The 17,333-nt window shown below is 46.0% G+C and overlaps 1 protein-coding gene and 1 long non-coding RNA gene across 3 annotated transcripts in view; one reads left to right on the top strand and one right to left on the bottom strand.

Moving 5' to 3' along the window:
* Nucleotides 1-7,595: 7,595 nt before the first annotated feature.
* Nucleotides 7,596-16,193, bottom strand: LOC144245878 (uncharacterized). The gene is made up of 3 exons (XR_013339445.2): nucleotides 14,907-16,193; nucleotides 14,096-14,304; nucleotides 7,596-11,878 (listed from the first exon to the last, which is right to left on the bottom strand). It is a non-coding gene; the product is annotated as an uncharacterized LOC144245878 (long non-coding RNA).
* SLCO2B1 (solute carrier organic anion transporter family member 2B1) overlaps nucleotides 14,517-17,333 on the top strand; it is a 31,096-nt gene continuing 28,279 nt past the window's right edge. The window contains exon 1 of one of the 2 annotated variants that reach the window (XM_021544023.4): nucleotides 14,517-14,907. The gene's annotated coding sequence lies outside the window, so the exon portion shown is untranslated. The remainder of the gene's footprint in view (nucleotides 14,908-17,333) is intronic. The other variant, XM_021544021.4, reaches the window with a different exon arrangement.

Here is a 17,333-nt window from a genome sequence, read left to right on the forward strand (position 1 = left end):
GAACCTCAATGCCTACTTTGAGCAGCTCAGTCTGCTGCAGAGGTTGGGCTGGAGAGCAGGAATTACAGCAGGCAGCCCCTGGCTGTGAGAGTTCACAGAGGATCCTACAATGGGCAGCTTCTTTTATTTGTGTCATCATCACCCCACAAACAGACCTTTCAGACCCCCTGCATCACTGTACTGGTAGAAAAGCAGGTTATTATTTAAATAATGATTGAAAAGCAGGTTACTATTTAAATAATGATTGAAAAGCAGATTATTTTCCAGTGGGTGTAACTCTATTGCTGTGCTGTCCATGGCCCTCAGCTAAGGTATTTTTAAATTACTTGGTAAAAAGTGATAAAAGATTTATGGTCAAGCCTTTTTTTTTTTTTTTTTTTTTTCTTCCTGTGGTTTAGACCTTGAGATTAAAGAATTCCAAATTCTGTTTTTAAAAAATCTGCTCGTGTTTGCCTGAAAGTAAGAGACAGCACTTTGGTTAATTTTTGCAGTGGTACCTGTGGAGGTAGGAGCAGATATGACTGCAGTGACCTTCTCCCTGTATCCCAACAAGTCCCATTTCCCTGCCTTTTTCCCTGCACTGCAGCAGAGAAGCCTGGTTAGAGATCAGGAAAGCCAGTGTCCTCATTGGGCTGATAGGACAAGGGGAAATGAACTTCCCACTGCCAGAGGGCAGGGTTAGGTGGGATATTTGGAAGGAACTCCTCCCTGTGAGGGTGGGGAGGCCCTAGCACAGGGTCCCTGGAAGTGTCCGGGGTTTGGAGCTGCCTGGTCTTTTTCCTTCCAATAAAGCAGCATCTTTTGAGAAGGCAACACCTTAAATGTCCAGAGAGAGAAAAGTAGGCTGCCTAACAAGTGCACAGACAGAAATACTGCTACCGAGGTTCTCCTAAAGCACAAGCCCTTGTGCAGGTCAGCAGGTTCGTGCTCTTCTAATTGCCAGAGCAGTCATTTTTAACGGGCAACCAGCTCCAAAGGAAAAGGAAGGCTTGGGCTCTGAACGAGTGTTTAGCAGTTAATCTCTCTAATCACAAGGGCTCCCAACTGCTAATCCAGCATTTTTCTATCCAGCAGGGATTGCCCTGCTCAGTCAGACTTCCTGGAGATGAACACCCTGCTCTGAGGTACAGGGATGGCCCGGCAGCTGCATCCTGCAAACCCTGCCACGGATCCCACTGGGGCTGCCCCTCATCTCTCACAGACACCCACGCACCCCTGAACCTGCCCCTCTGCAAGGACAGCAGAATTCAGAGGCTCTGCTGCTGCAGAAGCACAAGGACCGAGTTGCACCTGTTTGACACAGGCTCCTCTTGTCATGGGATGCCACTGTAGGAAGTCCCCATCAAGGACAGCTCTGTCAGACACACTTGCTTCCTGCTTCCCTTTCAGAATGAGCAGAAAATTACTTCTCTTTAAAAAATTCAACCCCAGGTTCATGATTGATTAAATAATCTTTCCCTGCTGATTAAATCACTCTGAACATCCCTAGGGGATGCTCTGAGGCTGGAGGAAGCTTTTTCCAGCATGTTGTCACAGTCCCCACTTTTCCCAAATTATCACCTCCCTTTCTCCTGACAGAAATGCCATCTAGCCAGAAACTGAGCCCTGCAAGGGGATCTTTGCTCTCCTCTAGACCCCAAAGGTATCTTCTCATTTCAGTGCATACCTGGAGCTCAAGAGCTGTAATCCTTTCAGCAGGCTCAGTGGTATAAAGCCAAATATAAAGTTTATCTGACAGCAAACTTGCCCAGCTATGGATGGCTAAATTCCCTTTTCCAGTTTCTGCTCTTACCATGAAAAGTGCCCACACCTCCAGGCTCTGCCCAGAGATACACTGTGCACCCAATGCTGGTATTTCAAGGGTTAAGGTTCGCTCAGGTAGGAAGAAAAATTAACTGGGAGACCATCCCTGTCATCAGCACTTGGTGACAGCTGGCATTATCAATATAAAATTGCTTTAAATAAATTCCTAAGCAGCGTGACCTATTTGCCACTTCATTATCTACAGGCTGAACTCAGTAAATACATGGCCTTTTGTTCTGTGCTCCTTCTATTGATTTTAATGAGATGCAGTGCTAAGGAAGAGGCATTCAACAGGAGGGCTGCATTAATTATTTATTTGGCTTTCAGCTTCACCTCTGCGGGTACCCGATGGATCACCGCAGAGCTTCCTCACATCCAGGATTTCTGAAGCAATTGGAAGCTGGGAAAGCAAGTTTTGAAAGCTCTCTGCAGCACAATGAAAGCAGATATTCCAACAAATTGGAATTCCAACGAATTGGGGATTTCCCTGCCACAGAGCCAGGAGAGTGGGGCTGGAGCTAGCTTGGACAAGGACAAGCTTTTTCTTGGACAAGGACCCAGTGTCCAGCAGGGACACCGGACGCGGATGCCAATGCCACTGGAGGACATGTGAGCGCCAAAACTGGAGGTGCTGGGACACTGTGCTCCAAGACAGTTTGGGTAGATGGAGACGAGAGATCTCTGAAGGCTGCTCTTAGAATATCTGGTTTATTATAGAGGATGAAAGGCCCTTCTTGGGGTCACCAGACGTGACCCGTGGCAGGCCCTAGGGCGTGGGGGAAGGGAGAGGCAAGGGGTAGAGGGAGATAAGAGGATGTTCCAGGAGAGGGTGGAAGTTCCAAGAGGATGGAAGTTCTAAGAGGATGGAAGTTCCAAGAGAGCATCTGGCTCCTCAGGGACCCCTTATCAGGGGGCTTCAAGGTGGGCTGGAACAAGACTTGGGCCAATGGGGTCACAGACACTTGATGCTTCAGGGGAAGGTTACAGGTGCGGGGTGAACCATACATTGGGGTGAGATGGAACAGTCCATCTGACCCTTGGGCCTATCTGTAGGCATTGTCCAGCCAGCAGGGGGGATTGTCTTCATCCTGGCTGTACTATTGTTTTCTACTTGTGCGGTAACTAAGGTTTGGTATCTCAAAACTTGTTACCATTTCAACCTCTGTATTTTCTAAATCTTTTGCCAGGCTATCATATTTATAAGGCTTTCTTGCTTCATCTTCCCCAACAGGAGGCAATTCCTCATCTGCTCCTCACCCTCACTCCTGTCTTCAATTGACCGGGTATTTTTAAGCTCTGTGAATTATGCAGAGGCACCAGCTGAACTTGTTTGTTTCTGCTTTTGACTCACTTTGGTGCCAATGTCTGTCCAGCCTTGAGCAACTTTAATTACCTGAAATTCATCCACAGCAATTCAATATAGATTTCAGGCAGGTGACCAGTTAAGTCTGACGAGTGACACTGAAATTGTTCCAGCGTGAGAGCTGTGGATGGAGCACACTGCACAGTTCTGGAGGAGACTGTGGAGATGCAGAGCTGATAGCAGAGAAAAAATGTGCTCAATGCTAAGAGGGACTGAAAGAAAGAGTCCCTAAAGCAGTGGCAGAGACCTGCAGGGAGCTGGTTTTACACAGCAAAGAACTGCTGGCACAGTTCTGCTAATAATATCAACCAGGACCTCTCAGTGTAAGCCACATTTCTGCAATTATTCCAATCAGAGTTTTTTCCAGCTAATTCAGCCAAGGCAAGAGCAGGAAGTGACTTAGAGTGTTAGCTGCATATAGCTGAAGTGAACAATTCCCTGAAGTTTCCAGGAGAATCTGCATCCATTTGCAATTGATTAAATATTATTTGGCAGACTATTTGGGCAGTGAATTGCTGACATTTTGAAAAGAGCTGTTTGATGACCTAACACAGATTTACAATGTGGCCTTTGATTTATGCAAAATGCATAGAAAGTGGGTAAAATGAGGGGCTGAACTTCCTGCATCCATCTTGGCTGACTTTTTCCTGCTTTCCTCACCTCCCAAAATCTCTGTGGAGAGATATGGGGAGATTTTTTCAGCTACAAGTTTGAGCATCACCCATTCTGCAGAGCTATTTCAAAATGTTAACAAATTATGATGCTGATCCAGAGCCAAAGCAGCAGCAAGATATACAAGTCTTAATATTCATAGATGATCAATGCTTATTCAACTCAGGTAGTGTTGGGGTTTGCTTTAATAAATGGCTGCACACGTGTTTATTTAGGAAATCCAACATCACCTTGGGAGTTAAGGGTTGTAAAGGGGATTTCTGCTTCAAATCTGACCTTCCAGTGCTATTGGAAATAGCACAGTAATTTTTTATCTATATCTATATATATATATATATATATATTTATACACATACAGGATATCTTCTGCTCTTTCTAGATATATTACAATATCCTACATAGGGAAGCCAGAAAACAGAACTGAAAGGAGTCCTCAGAGGTTCCTCCATACAGAAACAGAGATGTAGATATCCATGTAAGGGGTTTTATTATTATATTAAGGTAACAAAAAAATTGTAACTATTTTTTGTTGCTGTTGGTCAGGTCAATAGCAGATGAAGGGAAGAAATAGGGTGCTTGGTCGGAAATCTAATCCCATAAACTAAAGCAAGACCCCTGGAATAGAGGGAGATAAATTATCCTCAGTCTACAATGTTTGGACACAACTCTCTGCTTTCCAATGAAATAATTTCAGCCTTAATTTTGACTGCAAAGCATATCCCAGCTTCATGGCCCTTTAAATGCTGCAAACCAAAATTTGGGGGTTACAAACCAAAAACTCCAACCTCTTTTACTCCAACCCTGCCCATCCCATTCCATCTCTAACTCCAGTACCAAACCTGAGCCCTTCCCTGAAAAACAGCTGAGGAAATACCCAAATCTGCAGTGCTATGGTGCAGGAACAACAGGGCAAGCCAAAGGAGATTTTTCCAACCAATATAAAAAAAATTGTCTTTGCAACTCAACCAATGGCCCAAGAAAGCCCTGAAAGAGCTGAATGGTCCTGGATTTGTGCACTTAGATAAAGTCCCAGAGGCAATAATTATTGATAGGAGTGTCACTTCCCACCAACACTCCGGGGCTGAAAACCTGCTCTGTGAATTTCATGGCAAAGAGCTTCCTCCCAGGTTTTCTCTCTCAGTTTGGTGAAATCAGAAAGATTGATAACAGCCTCTTAGAAATTCAGCACTTTGAACCTGCAGGCTGCTTCACCTCTGAGAGAAGCATGAATTTACAGATTTTCATTAAGAGAGCTATGCATTAAAAACCCCCAGGTTCCTCACAGATTATGAAAACGTGCTTATCTCTTATATCAGCTTCTCAAGCACGCATCATTTATTCCGGCATTTCAACTGAGCTGCTCAGCCTGCAGTCTTGGTGGCAGGGAAAGCCTGCCCAGGCTGACCAAACGTCAGGTCCCATGAAGCCGAGTCCTGCTCAGGAGTGAATACAGAGCCAAGCTAGCAGCTGACACCTCCCATCCCCTCCAGACAGAAAAGGCAAGTGAAAGCAGAAGGAAACCCATTCCCAAGAACTTCCACAGGGTGTCTATGGCACAGTGACCCATTCCAGAGGTGTTCAGCACCTGACCAAGGGCATCCCCAGCATCGGTGGCAGAGCCAAGAACCAAACCTGGGAAAGACAAAGTCTCTGAGGAATTTCTGAACTAATTTGTCTTCTCCTTATTTAATTCCCTAAATAATAAGAACAAAATCATGGCCAGCACCCCCTGAGGTGCTGGATGTGTGTGGCAGTCTGTGGGCTTTGTATCCCACAGACCTGGCAGGAACTGAGCAGCACCTGAGAGGACACTCCAGCACCAGGTGGCTGTCACCTCATGGCACAAAGATGCTGGGAAAAGGCAGATTTAAAGGCATTGCTCAGTGACTGGAGCTCTCCAAAGCCCATCAGTCAGCATTATCCAGGGAACACTCCCCATTCTTCTGAATCCCTTTAGTGGGACACTCCCTGGGAGAGCCTGACCACCAAAAATGCACTGAGGGCTCAAATAAACATTTCTCTAACTGTGGTAAAAGTGATGAAAGGAAATTGAAAAAGTAAAGGCATTTAGACACCTTCCCAATTAGTTTTTAATTTGTTTTTAAAGTGACTTAAGCATGGCAGCTGTGCTGACTTCTGTAAAGGGCCAAAAAGTCATTTGCTCCATACATAGGAAAGGGCAAAGTAATGCAAAATCTTCCATGGCAAAGCTGATGTAAAATTCCTATGTTCAACCACAGAGCCCCATGAAAAAAAAAAAAAAAAAAAAAAGAAACAAATGAACAAACAAAATCAGATTTTACCATGCAGTGCTAAAACTGGATGTTCCTGGCTCTGACTGAAGCCCAGACTCTGTCTGCTGAAGGCCCCAGGGAGAGTCTGCTGCTTGAGTTGGCTTGGAAAAAGGTGCTCTTCACAACCAACAAAAATAAATGTGTCCACAGCTTGTACAGATTCTCTACTGTTGTAAATCACAAGTGCACTTTTCCTCTCCCGGTTTAAAACATGCAGATTGCCAGCAAGTAACCACAGCAAACAAGGATTAAAAAAAAAGGAAAAAAAACAACCAAGAAGAAAGCTACTGTAAAAAGCACAATTTGAACTGCATTTCCCCTTTAAATTAATAATTAAAATATGTTAAAATCATCAGAAAAGGCGATTTTAAGGCAATTTTTCTTTTTTACAAATGCAGTAGTGGTTAAAAAGACATGAATATCCCCAGCTAAAAGACTTCCCACCAGAACATATTCCTGACATTTATCAGGCTATAAACAAACACCCACTGAAGAGCAGCACGCTATCCTTAATTAAACAACAACAGTTGGATGGGGGAGGGAGCAGGAGAAGGAAATAATAGTAATTTACTTAAACTGGGAAAACATGAACAGCCTTTTAATGCAGCCACAAATGCAACCAGTCACTCAAAACCACAACCTCTGGAATTTATGCTCCAAGTACTGAAGCACAAACAGCAACAGGACTGGGCACTTGCTGGATCAGACTCTTTTGTTGGTGGCACCATGCAGGGTTCCTGTATCTGTAGTTTAGTAGCAGATAAAATTAATTTATCATCATCAGAGAGTCATGGAATGGTTTGGTTTGGAAGGGATCCTGGAAGGGATCACCCAGTGCCACCCCTGCCATGGCAGGGACACCTCCCACTGTCCCAGCCTGCTCCGAGCCTTGTCCAACCTGGCCTTGAGCACAGCCAAGGATCCAGAGGCAGCCACAGCTCCTCTGGGAAATCAACCTATTTTCCTTTTTATTTCTAAGAAAGAAAATATTCTTTAAACTATTCTCCTGCAAGCAAAGCTGGGCCATAGTTTGCCCAGGAAAGTGTTGAAAATGTTCAATAAGCAGGGGTTTCAATTAATGCTGGTATTTTTTGGTCTCTGGCATCTGGTAATGGACCTGTAATAATAGAGAACAAGAGCAGCCTGGTGGGAGCTGTGCTCAGAATGCAGATATGGGGTGGGTTTGGGAAAAATTATTAATGGGACTGAGGACCCTACTGCGCTGGGGAGAACAAGCTCAGGGCTGGAGCTGTGGGGAAACCATTCCAGTAATTCCAGAGGATGAAGAACTTCACTCTAATATGGCTTTCAAGAGTAAAAATATACTGGTAATAACTACACTAAGCACCATTAATAATGACCACACTAAATAACTATTAATAATAACTACACTAAATAACCTCTAATAATAACTGCACTTGTAAAGGACGATAATAACATCCAATAAAGAACAAAAATTTCCATTTTCCTTTTGTGGGAACTCAAAATGTCTCTCAGACATTTTTAGAGGTTCCAGGCCTTGGTCAGAGGCATTCTAGACCCTGGCAGACAGCTGAAAAACAGCTGTGATTTTGAGTTTGAGCCATGGAATGAATTGCCAACTTTGGAGGTGGAACGCAGTCACAAAAGGTTAGATAGTATAGTATAAGTAATTACAAAGTAGAGGGGAAATTTTTTTAGTATTGTACAGGGAGGTTTTAGCACATGTACAGGGGGGTTTTCACTTTGTACATGGGGGTCAGAAGTTCTAAGATGGAGGAAAGTGGGCTGATCCTGTTCTTCCTCCTTCATTTTCCTTACCTCTATGTTCTTGGTGATGTTGGCACTCACAGATTAGTTTAGAGTAGAAAAACACTTGGCAACGTAGGTAGTAGGTATTGGGGAATAATTGTAAACATGTTATACGTAATATATCTTATAAAAGATAGCAGCAGCCCTGGGCGGGGAGAGAGACGAAGAAGACAGCAGATAGAGAGGATGTCAGTGTGTGTGTGTGCCTCTACCCAGGCCGCTGATCAAATAGCTGCAGTCCAAGAACATAATCTGTTAGATAACTAGCAATAAACTGCCTTGAGACCGAACAGCTAAGCCTGCGGAGTTTTTCTTTGGAAGCACGGGTTGGAGGAGGAATTTCACCACCATATGAGACCCCAGAGCAAGGCTGGAGTTCTCACATCCTTTGAAAATAAAAAGAACTCTCCATAATTTAACATTTAAATTTGATGTTCTGGATAAGACATTCTGCACAGGGATGTGGAAGAGTTAAAAAACAAGTTCAAAAAGCTTGAAATTGTGTGCTTAACTCTTATAAAAAGTTCTAATGCTTGAGATGCAAATTTGGAAATGGATCATTTGGCACAGTTTTTTACAAGGGAGAGTAACTTCAAGTGAAAGCCTAAATTAGCACAACATTTAGCAACATTATGAAGTTATCTTTTGTGTAAAAAGCCCTGGCAAGCACAATCTTAATGTAGCTGAGACATCCCAATTCCATAAATATAAAAGTGGGAAGGACACGACTTATTATCATGAAAAGCAAGGGAACATGTACTTTAATGCATTAGAGCAGGAGTTTTAAATAACAATTGTGGCAGTTTGCAGGATGAGTTTTCAGAGCAGTTCCTTGCATTAGCTGATCCCTGGATAGAACCTAGATAGAGGTGGCTCCAGAAAGGTGTGAACATCAATTCTGGACTTTTAGGGCTCATTTTCAGGTACCTGGATGTGAATAACTATAGTAGTTTCATCCCACTCCAGTGTCTCCCTTTTTCCCAGGTCTTTGGGATCAGTCAGGCCAGAGATGAGAAGGAAAGAGGATGTATTTATTTATTTATTCCTGGGGATGTATTCATTCCTTGGGATGTGTTTATTCCTTTAGCCCATGATGTGGGTGCCTTAGAGATTTTCTAAGCTGTGCTAGGCTCGGGGACAGTGCACTAAGCAGGGCAGCACAAAGGAGGGTCACTGTGGGCCCCAGGCTAACTGGGGCATGGCTGGAATCCCAGGAAAGTCCCCAGGGGATCCAGGTGGGATGAGCTCTGCAGACAAGACAATAGCTGGGTTTATGGGAGCACAGAGCTGCAGCAGGGGAATAAATCACATTGTTGAGGGAAGGACATCAAATCAGGCTAGGGAAGCTTTGCACTAATCCTGTGTTGTAATGACAGCTTAAAAATTTGGAACTTTGATGAGTTCAGAGATTGATTTAAAGCTCTTTAATTTGGCTTCCTGGTATTTAATCTCTTAACTTTGCGTTCTTAAAACTCAGGGCGGATCTTTAATCTCGTGTGTACAGACTGGAAGATTAGAGGCCCTGAGCTGCCTCTGGCACACAGCTGGAGTTCCCCTTTGCCTTCTCCTGTCCCCAGAGGCATTCCAGACTTGGGGAAAGGTCTGGGGAGAAAAAGGAAAGCCCATAAATATCCTCTGGCAAAGAGCAATTGGTACACTTTTCCCTCATCAGTGAAGAGTTAAAATCCATCAGAGCCTCTGTGTGTGTTTCTTTTAAAACATTCCACAATTAATTTTAAATTCCTTCCACTTTCCTGGAAAGTCCTGGAAAACCTTTATTTACCTCATTGTTGCTGCTGGTTATCCTGGTTTATCTGTTCCTGAATTATTCAAATTGCTTAAATAGAGGCATGGTCTATGAAAAAGTAATTTCCCAAAGTTCAGTAGGAGTTTTGAAATATTTTCAACTTAGTTTGCTGCCAGTGAGCCAGAATTAAACTTTTCTTAATCTGGATTGTTTCCTTGCAGAGCACATACACCTGGGCAGAGCAGCAAAAGTTATCTGAGGGTTTATTTAGAGGAGCAGGGAAAGGTCAGAAGGAAAAAGACATTTGCTATACAGACCAGCAAATAAACACAGGAAAAAATTGCTCGGTGGATAAAAAGAACATCTCCAGTGTAGCTTCTGACACCCTGATTTTTGTACAGTGCCTTTGCAACAAAAATGTTACTCAGAGAATACAAGGATTAAGATGAGATCTTCCTCCCACCCTTGAGGAAGATTAGGAAACTTTTAAGAAACATCCCTGAAACCTGAAATTATTAAGTCATCATTTCAAAACCTTGTGAAGTAATTTTGAAAACTGGGGGGAAATGACCAATGTTGCATCACTTTTCCATGTTTTTCATATTGCCTGAATAGCACAAAATAATTTTTTTAAGGGATGAAAACCATCAGCAGAATATCAGGAAAAGGGCAGGACTTCTCGAGTCTTGCAGAGTGCCTTTCTCATGTACATACATATATATATATATATAGCATATATGGCCTCCAGGGACAAATATCTGGGAGTCTGGGAATTTCCAGCAGTGGCAGCACTGAGCCTTCTCCCCACCTGGGTTTATTTTTTGTCATGAAGAGCTCCACAGGGTAATCCAGTGAGCAAAGAGCATTTCTGGGATCACAAACCTGACCTTGAGAGCAGGAGAAAATCAGGATGAATGCTCTGCCTTGTTTCATGGCTTGGTCCCACCCAGGTTTCAGGCAGTATCCTCAGAGTTCCATAGTCTGGTGTAAAATGCACTCTCTGGGTTGAAGCATAACTGTTTGGTTTTAGGATGGGGCAGAAATAATTTTCTGATGGCTTAAATAAAGGGTTTTTCAAAGCTGTTTTTGTGACTGGAATTACACACAGGTCATTTTCCCTTACTAAGAAGAAGCATGTGAAGTACTTGGAAATTTCTCACAACTGTAAATTAATAATCACCTTTGAGATAATGAGTTTCTTTTTATGACACCAGTACCCTCTTGCTTTTAACATTTGCATTTTAATACTTCAAGAACAAAGACTTTCCTGCATATCGTTCCAACAAAAAGCTGTTTTCTGGTCTAGCTTGTAATTTTTCAATCAAATTAATAACCCTGAAAGCACTTTTATTACTGAGGGTATTTGAAGAGTTTTGTACAAAGATAACTGCATTTTCTGCAACATTACGGGGAAAAAATTTCCACATAGATGTGAACTAACAACTTTGGGGGTTTTTAAACTGATGGCTGACAGATAAAGGATAAGTTCCTGCTAGCACTTGTGTGTCACTGAGTTGACAAATATTTTATCTGTGTAAGCAGATAAATATGAGCTTGGAACTTCTTCATTCTTCTTTAAATACACTCAGTTAATCTGGCATAGCATTAATTTGACAGATCCCACTGCAGCTTCTTGGCAAAACAATGAGACAATTCAACATCTATGTTATAATGATTATTATATTATTTATTTTATATTTCTATTTATAATTATGATTATGTTTATAGCTATAGTTATATTATTGCTATTTTATGTCCACTAACTCTTTGTAGGCGGTGTTTCAAGGCATCAGCTCAGACCTGAAAGTGATGCTGTGCAAAAGGGGTAACAGCAAATCTTTTCTTTGGAATTTTAAAGCCTCTTCTTTAGACAGAAGCAATAGAAACTCCTTGAACTAATAACACACTTAATATTAAAAAGTGCTTAAATGCTTTTAGGCATCCAAATGCAGGACGCGGCAACTGGCCTTTTGTTTTGCCCTATTTGTCTACAAATAGTTTAAATTCACTTTCTCGCGGGGTTTCTCCAGGGTTTTTAAGGCAAGAGCTTCGGATCGCGTTGCTCTCCCGTAGGAGCAGCGAGGCAGCAATTCCCAGGGTCGTGCTGCCATCTGGGGTTCCGAGCTGGAAAGGAACGGATATGGACGCCTTCCACAGCCCAGGCTGCTCCAAGCCCCGTTCAACTCAGCCTGGAACACTCCCAGCTACCTTTGCATTAAAAAAAAATTAAATCGTCATTAAAAAAAAACCAAAAAAACCAGAAACCTTTTTTTTTTCTTTTTTTAAATAAGAGAATAATAGAAAAGTCTCTTCTTGCTGTGGAAATCCTCCGATTTCCCGTTTCCCAGAATCTGACACATCCTGGTTTTATTTCCTTTGGTGGTGGTTTGGGACTTTTCATTAAACAGGAAAATTTGCAAATTATTCACTTTGGTTCTGATTGAAATACTAAAAGCAGATGACCCTTTCCTGTTGTCCTCTACAGGCATTACAAATATAGACATTAAAAGGCAGGATCCAAGCAGGGACTCAGAAGGCAGCCCCAAAATTCATAGAGGCAAGGCAGCTGATTACCACCAGCCCCCCAATTTAAATCCCAGCTCTGCAAACAATTTCTGCAGAATTCTGAGCATTTTCATCCCGGCTTTCAGCTGGCCCTCTGTGAGGCATCAGTAGAGCCCAGATGTGAAATGCCAGCCCTGATCCAGCTGTCTTTTCCTATCCTCATGTGCAGAAGTGGCCACACGTCCATTTCCCATGCAGGACATTGAGCTGCTCCTTTCCAATCCCAGCTGAAGTCTTGAGCCAAAAGCAGAGTTGGAATAAGCAGCAGAACATGGGCAGTTATGGGATTCCTAATTTTCCAGTCTGGGAGCCTGGATTCGTCCACCTGTGCACATCTCTAACCTCAGATATGAGATTTTGATACCTCTTTGCCCAAGTAGGTGCTACTATGGTTTCCTGTGAACTGCTCCCGAGTGTTCCAAGGAATACTCCTTCCTGCAGGAACTCCAGAGGACTCGGCCCCCCTCACCTGACACAGCACTTTTGTGCCCACTCAGGCTTTAATGCTTGCTTTTAATAGGAATTATCCTTTTGGGGAGGCGCTTGGGGTCTGCCCATCCCAATGCTTGGAGGCCAAAGCCTCGCATAACCTAAAAGCTGAAAGAGCACTGGGAAATTTCTTGGCCAGAAAGAAATTTCTTGCCAGAAAACAGCAGCAGCAGGCAGGACACAGCCCCAGGGGCACCAGGACAAACACTGCCCTGCTCTGAACACCCCAGGGGCTTTTTAGGATTGGGCTGGGCTGAGGGGCTTTACACTTCTGCCTCCCTGTCACGGGCAGGGACACTTCCACTGTCCAGCCTGGCCCTAGATGGATGAGCATCCCTTGGGAGCATCCCACGGGGATGTCCCAGAGCTGGGACATGGAACAGCAGGAAAAGGTGCTCTGGGCACCCCCTGCCCGTGGGATGGAGCAGCAGCCAGAGCAGCTGTGGAACCTCGAGCAGCTCAGAACGAGAGCTGAGGAAGTCATTAGATTGTGCTCTTCTTCCATGGAATGTCGCAGCATGAGCTTCCTGCCTCTCCATTCCTGGATATCCCCCTTTCCCTGCCATGCCGGGGCTCCTCGGGGTGTCTGCCTCATGCTGCCCTGCGGCTGTACACTCTCCTCTTCCCCTGGATTATAAAGGAGCTCTGCCCTCCCAGTCCCAAACTGAACCTGTTCCGGGGCTCCCGGGGGATGCTCTGTGCACGGCCCCCAGGGAAGGAAGGAGCTCTGCAGCTGTAAAATATTAATAATATTTGTTTCCATCCAATAATGCCTTCCTGCCACCCTGCAGAGCCAGTGGAGCTGATGAAGTGTCTTTCCTCTGCAGTGGCAGCCCTGCCCAGGAGCACAGCTTGGGGTCACTTGGGTGAAAAGTGCTTTGGGACACACTGGTGTGGCTGTCTCCTGGTGTGGCCAAACACTTCTGTGCTGCCAGAGCTAATAAAGGGCTTGTTTAATTATTGTGTAATGAGCTGGCAGAGGAAGCAGATGATCCTCTCTTGGGAAACATCAAGTCCCTCTGCCCAGTGTGTCCTGTGGGCTGTCCCATCCCTCAGAGCCACACGAGAAATGCCAGGAGGGAAAGGTCGCTGTGCCTTTCTCTGCCTCTGCTGCACCACCACCCTGAGAGGGGAAATATCCCACTTGTAGCTGGGATATCCAGGAGCTTCTTGTGCCTTCTGGGATGGAAGGAGACCAGGGAACTCACCAAAGGGCTCTCCCTTTCCCTCCATGCCTGACTTTCACCCTGGACAGGACTCTAGCTGTCCTGCTCTCCAAGCTGCAACTTTGTGAAATCCGAGTGTGAATTTGCTCTGGCAAAGCTCACCCGTGTTGTGCACCTGTCTGCTGGCAGAGCTGGGGGTGCTCACCTGGAGAAGGATCCAGGGAGGGATCAGAGCCCTTGCAGGGGCTCCAGGAAAGCCGGAGAGTGACTGGGGACAAGGCATGGAGGGACAGGACACAGGAAATGGCTTCCACTGCAAGAAGGCAGGGATGGATGGGGCTGCCTGTTTGTTTACTTCTCCAGTTCCCCTCTGGAAAAGGCTCAGTGCTCAGAGCAAGAGAGTACTGGGTAGACCTTGAAAATAAATAGTCCAGGGTTAGAGAAACAAAGTTTCCATTTCCCAAATCCCAGGATTACACCACGGCTTCAAAATTTACAGGGAAAAAAAACCCCAAACAAACAAAAAAAAAAAAAACCAAAACAAACAAACAAACAAAAAAAAAAAAAACCAAAAAAAAACCAGCAGATGAAGCAAATCGAACAAAAAATTAACACAAGGAAACCGCCCTGGACTGGAGGAATGGGACCCTTGCAGGCAGGGGAGAGGGGACTGAAGCCGGGGGATGGAGGGAAAGCCAAGCCCACTTTGGACTGGGACTGGGTAAGCAGTTCGCCAAGCCCTGGCTCAGCAAACCGCGCACTCCATCCTTCTGGGATTGCAGCTCTAGGAAAAAGAAAACACAAACATAAAATAAACCCTCTTGAAAGGGACTGCAAAAGTTGAATGTGCTCGGTTTTTAGAAGTGCAGGCGAAGCCCCACCTCCGCGTACCGCACTCCGCACACCCATCCCCACCTCCAGCCGGGAAGGAAAAAGGAGCGAGTGACCCCGGCTCTGCTGGCAGAAGGAAAGTTTCGCTGCCAGCGGCTGAGCATCAGGAGAGCCCCGGAACCAACCGTGAGTATGGCAGCACCAGCTCGCTGCCGGGCTGTGAGAAAGGTGAACTATCTGCCGCTGGCTGCTTTTGCGAGGCTCCTGGATCCGCTGGGGCTGGGAGCAGCTTCACCGGGGATAGAGGAGTGACAGCACGCCCGCTCCGTGCCAGCCTTCTGCACGTGTGCTTTGTCGCTTCCTCTCTGCTTGTGCTTAATTGTTTGAGGGTCCCAGTGAGGCAGCCCCGCTTATTTCTCCCGTTGCGGGGAATTTTCCCAGTTTTCCCAAGGCTACCCCCGGGAGTTTCTCTCGCGGTTTCACTTCTATAACGGCAGTGGCTCTTTGCAGCCCAGATCTTGGGAAGATGTCAGGCAGCCGTGGAGCTGACCTGTGCCTGCCTGCCAGAGGGAGCCTGGCTGAGCCAAACCCCTCCAGCAGGGCACTGCTTGGAAGGAGAGCTGATCTTACAGCCCTAGAGTCATGGAAAGGTCTGGGGTCAGTGCTGAGCTGCTCCTGCTGAGCTGTTCCTTGGCTGCTGGGCTTCTGCCGGCTCCTTCAAACGGGGGAGCTGCCGTGTCCCTTCCAGCCTTTGGGGTGGGCATATCCCCCGGGAACCAGCCGTGGGAACAGCCTGCCCTCCCTGGAGCACGGATTTCAGGTTTGGGGTGAGGTTGGCCACACCTACTGTCTCTGTCAGGTCGCCGTTGTGGTGACCCCGCTGGGCATGGGGACAAGAGGACGGCTCTGCAGCGGTGGGGTGGGCACCTGTCCCGTCCTGTGTGGGGGCTGCTGCTCTGGTCCCATCTCTGGAGATGGGTTCACCTGGGTGGGCAACTCCTGCGTCAGAAGGGAATGGCACTGCCTGTCCCAAAAAACGCCCCTTCCTCCGTGGTTCCTGGCTCCCAGTCTGCTCCCAGTGCTTCCCTGGGGGTGTTGCTCTGCGCCTTGCTCTACCCTGGACCTGCCACATGTGCCCTGGCTGGAGGTGGATTAAATACCGACTGTCTTGAGCTATGCTATGGCTGAGTCTGGGTTTGAGGGATGGTTTGGGAGCTTCACTTCACCCCTCAGCACCTGCCATTGGCAGCCAAGGCTTTGGAAAGGTGATTTTCTAAGGAAATGGAGGCAGCGTGGGAGGCACAGCAGCAGTGAGGGGAATTCCTGGCTTGAGACATGATCTGAACACCACGAGGCTCTAAGGCATCGTCCAGGGAAAACTGAGAGTGCATGGCTGGAGAAACCCCAGGACAAGATCACACCCAGGGATGCAGGAAAGGGCTTGTTGCTGTCAGGCAGCTTGGCTGGGGCCAGCTGTGGCTCCAGCTGCAGGTCTGGGCACTTCCAGAAGGTAATATCCATTTTCACTGGGCTGTCTTGGTCCCTCCGAGCGTACATATGACAGTGTAGTCCATAAATGTTAAATAATGGAGGAAGGACACTGAGTTCCCCCTGCTGCCCAAAATAGCATCTTTTCCTCATTTTCCTGTGCCAGCTCCAGCCCCCACCAGCTGCTCTGGGCTAGGGCTTCACTCCAGCACTTGCTCCTTGTCCATCCCACCCAGAAATGTCACCAGATCTGTTCCACCAGCAGTGTTTCCTTTGCTGTTCACAGCCAGCTCCCCTCTTGCTGGCTAAGGAATTTTCTCACTTCTCCTAAGCTTTACTCAGTTCCCTTTCCTGGCAGCAGTATTTCCCTGCTCCTGCTCCTCCATCCATCTCTGTTGCTTGCAGGTGGCCAGCGTCATTCCCAGCTCCTGGTGAGGCAAGTTTTACTGGCCACCTCCAAAATTTGGGGATGCTCTGGTTGTTAATCCCTGGGTTAGTGTGGAGGGGGTAAAGAGCTGTCCTTGAATGTCCCTTGGAAATAAATGTTCAGGATTGGGATGTAGCTGCTCCTCATGGAATACTCAGTCTGAGGAGCAGGTCTGTGATCCTGGGCAGACCATGAGTGCAGATGGAGGATCTGGGTGTGTTAGGACTTCTTTTGTCAGAAGTTATAGATAATAAATTGCAAACAAGCTCTAGTTTGTTCCAGGAGGGCTCAGCTCCAGGGAACTGCTGGGGTTTCCACTCAGGATGTGTGTTCGAGGTACGGGGCCATTGCAGGGGTTCTTGCTCCCTGTTTTGCAACAGCTTCCCCTTCAAAAAGTTCATTTTTCTCACCAGAGGTGTCTGTGTCCCTGGAGCCACTCTGGCTCTGCCCATTTCCTCCAGCTGCTCCTTGCATTGCAAACTCTCACAGCTTTCAGGGGAACTCAGCAAAAAAAAAAAAAAATCTGTGTTTTTCTCAGTTTTCCCTCCTGTCCAAGCAGCAGTGAAGTACAGAGGGGAAAAAACATCAGGAATGTATTTATGGTGTATGAAACCCCAAATCGGGGAAGCTGTGTTTTGGGATCCCTTCCCTTCAGGCTTCTTTTGGCAGGTGCTTGTCCATAGAGCCAAGCACTGCC

Source organism: Lonchura striata, chromosome 1 (assembly GCF_050655825.1).
Source record: "Lonchura striata isolate lonStrDom1 chromosome 1, ASM5065582v1, whole genome shotgun sequence".
In the NCBI taxonomy this organism is placed as follows: Eukaryota; Metazoa; Chordata; class Aves; order Passeriformes; family Estrildidae; genus Lonchura; species Lonchura striata.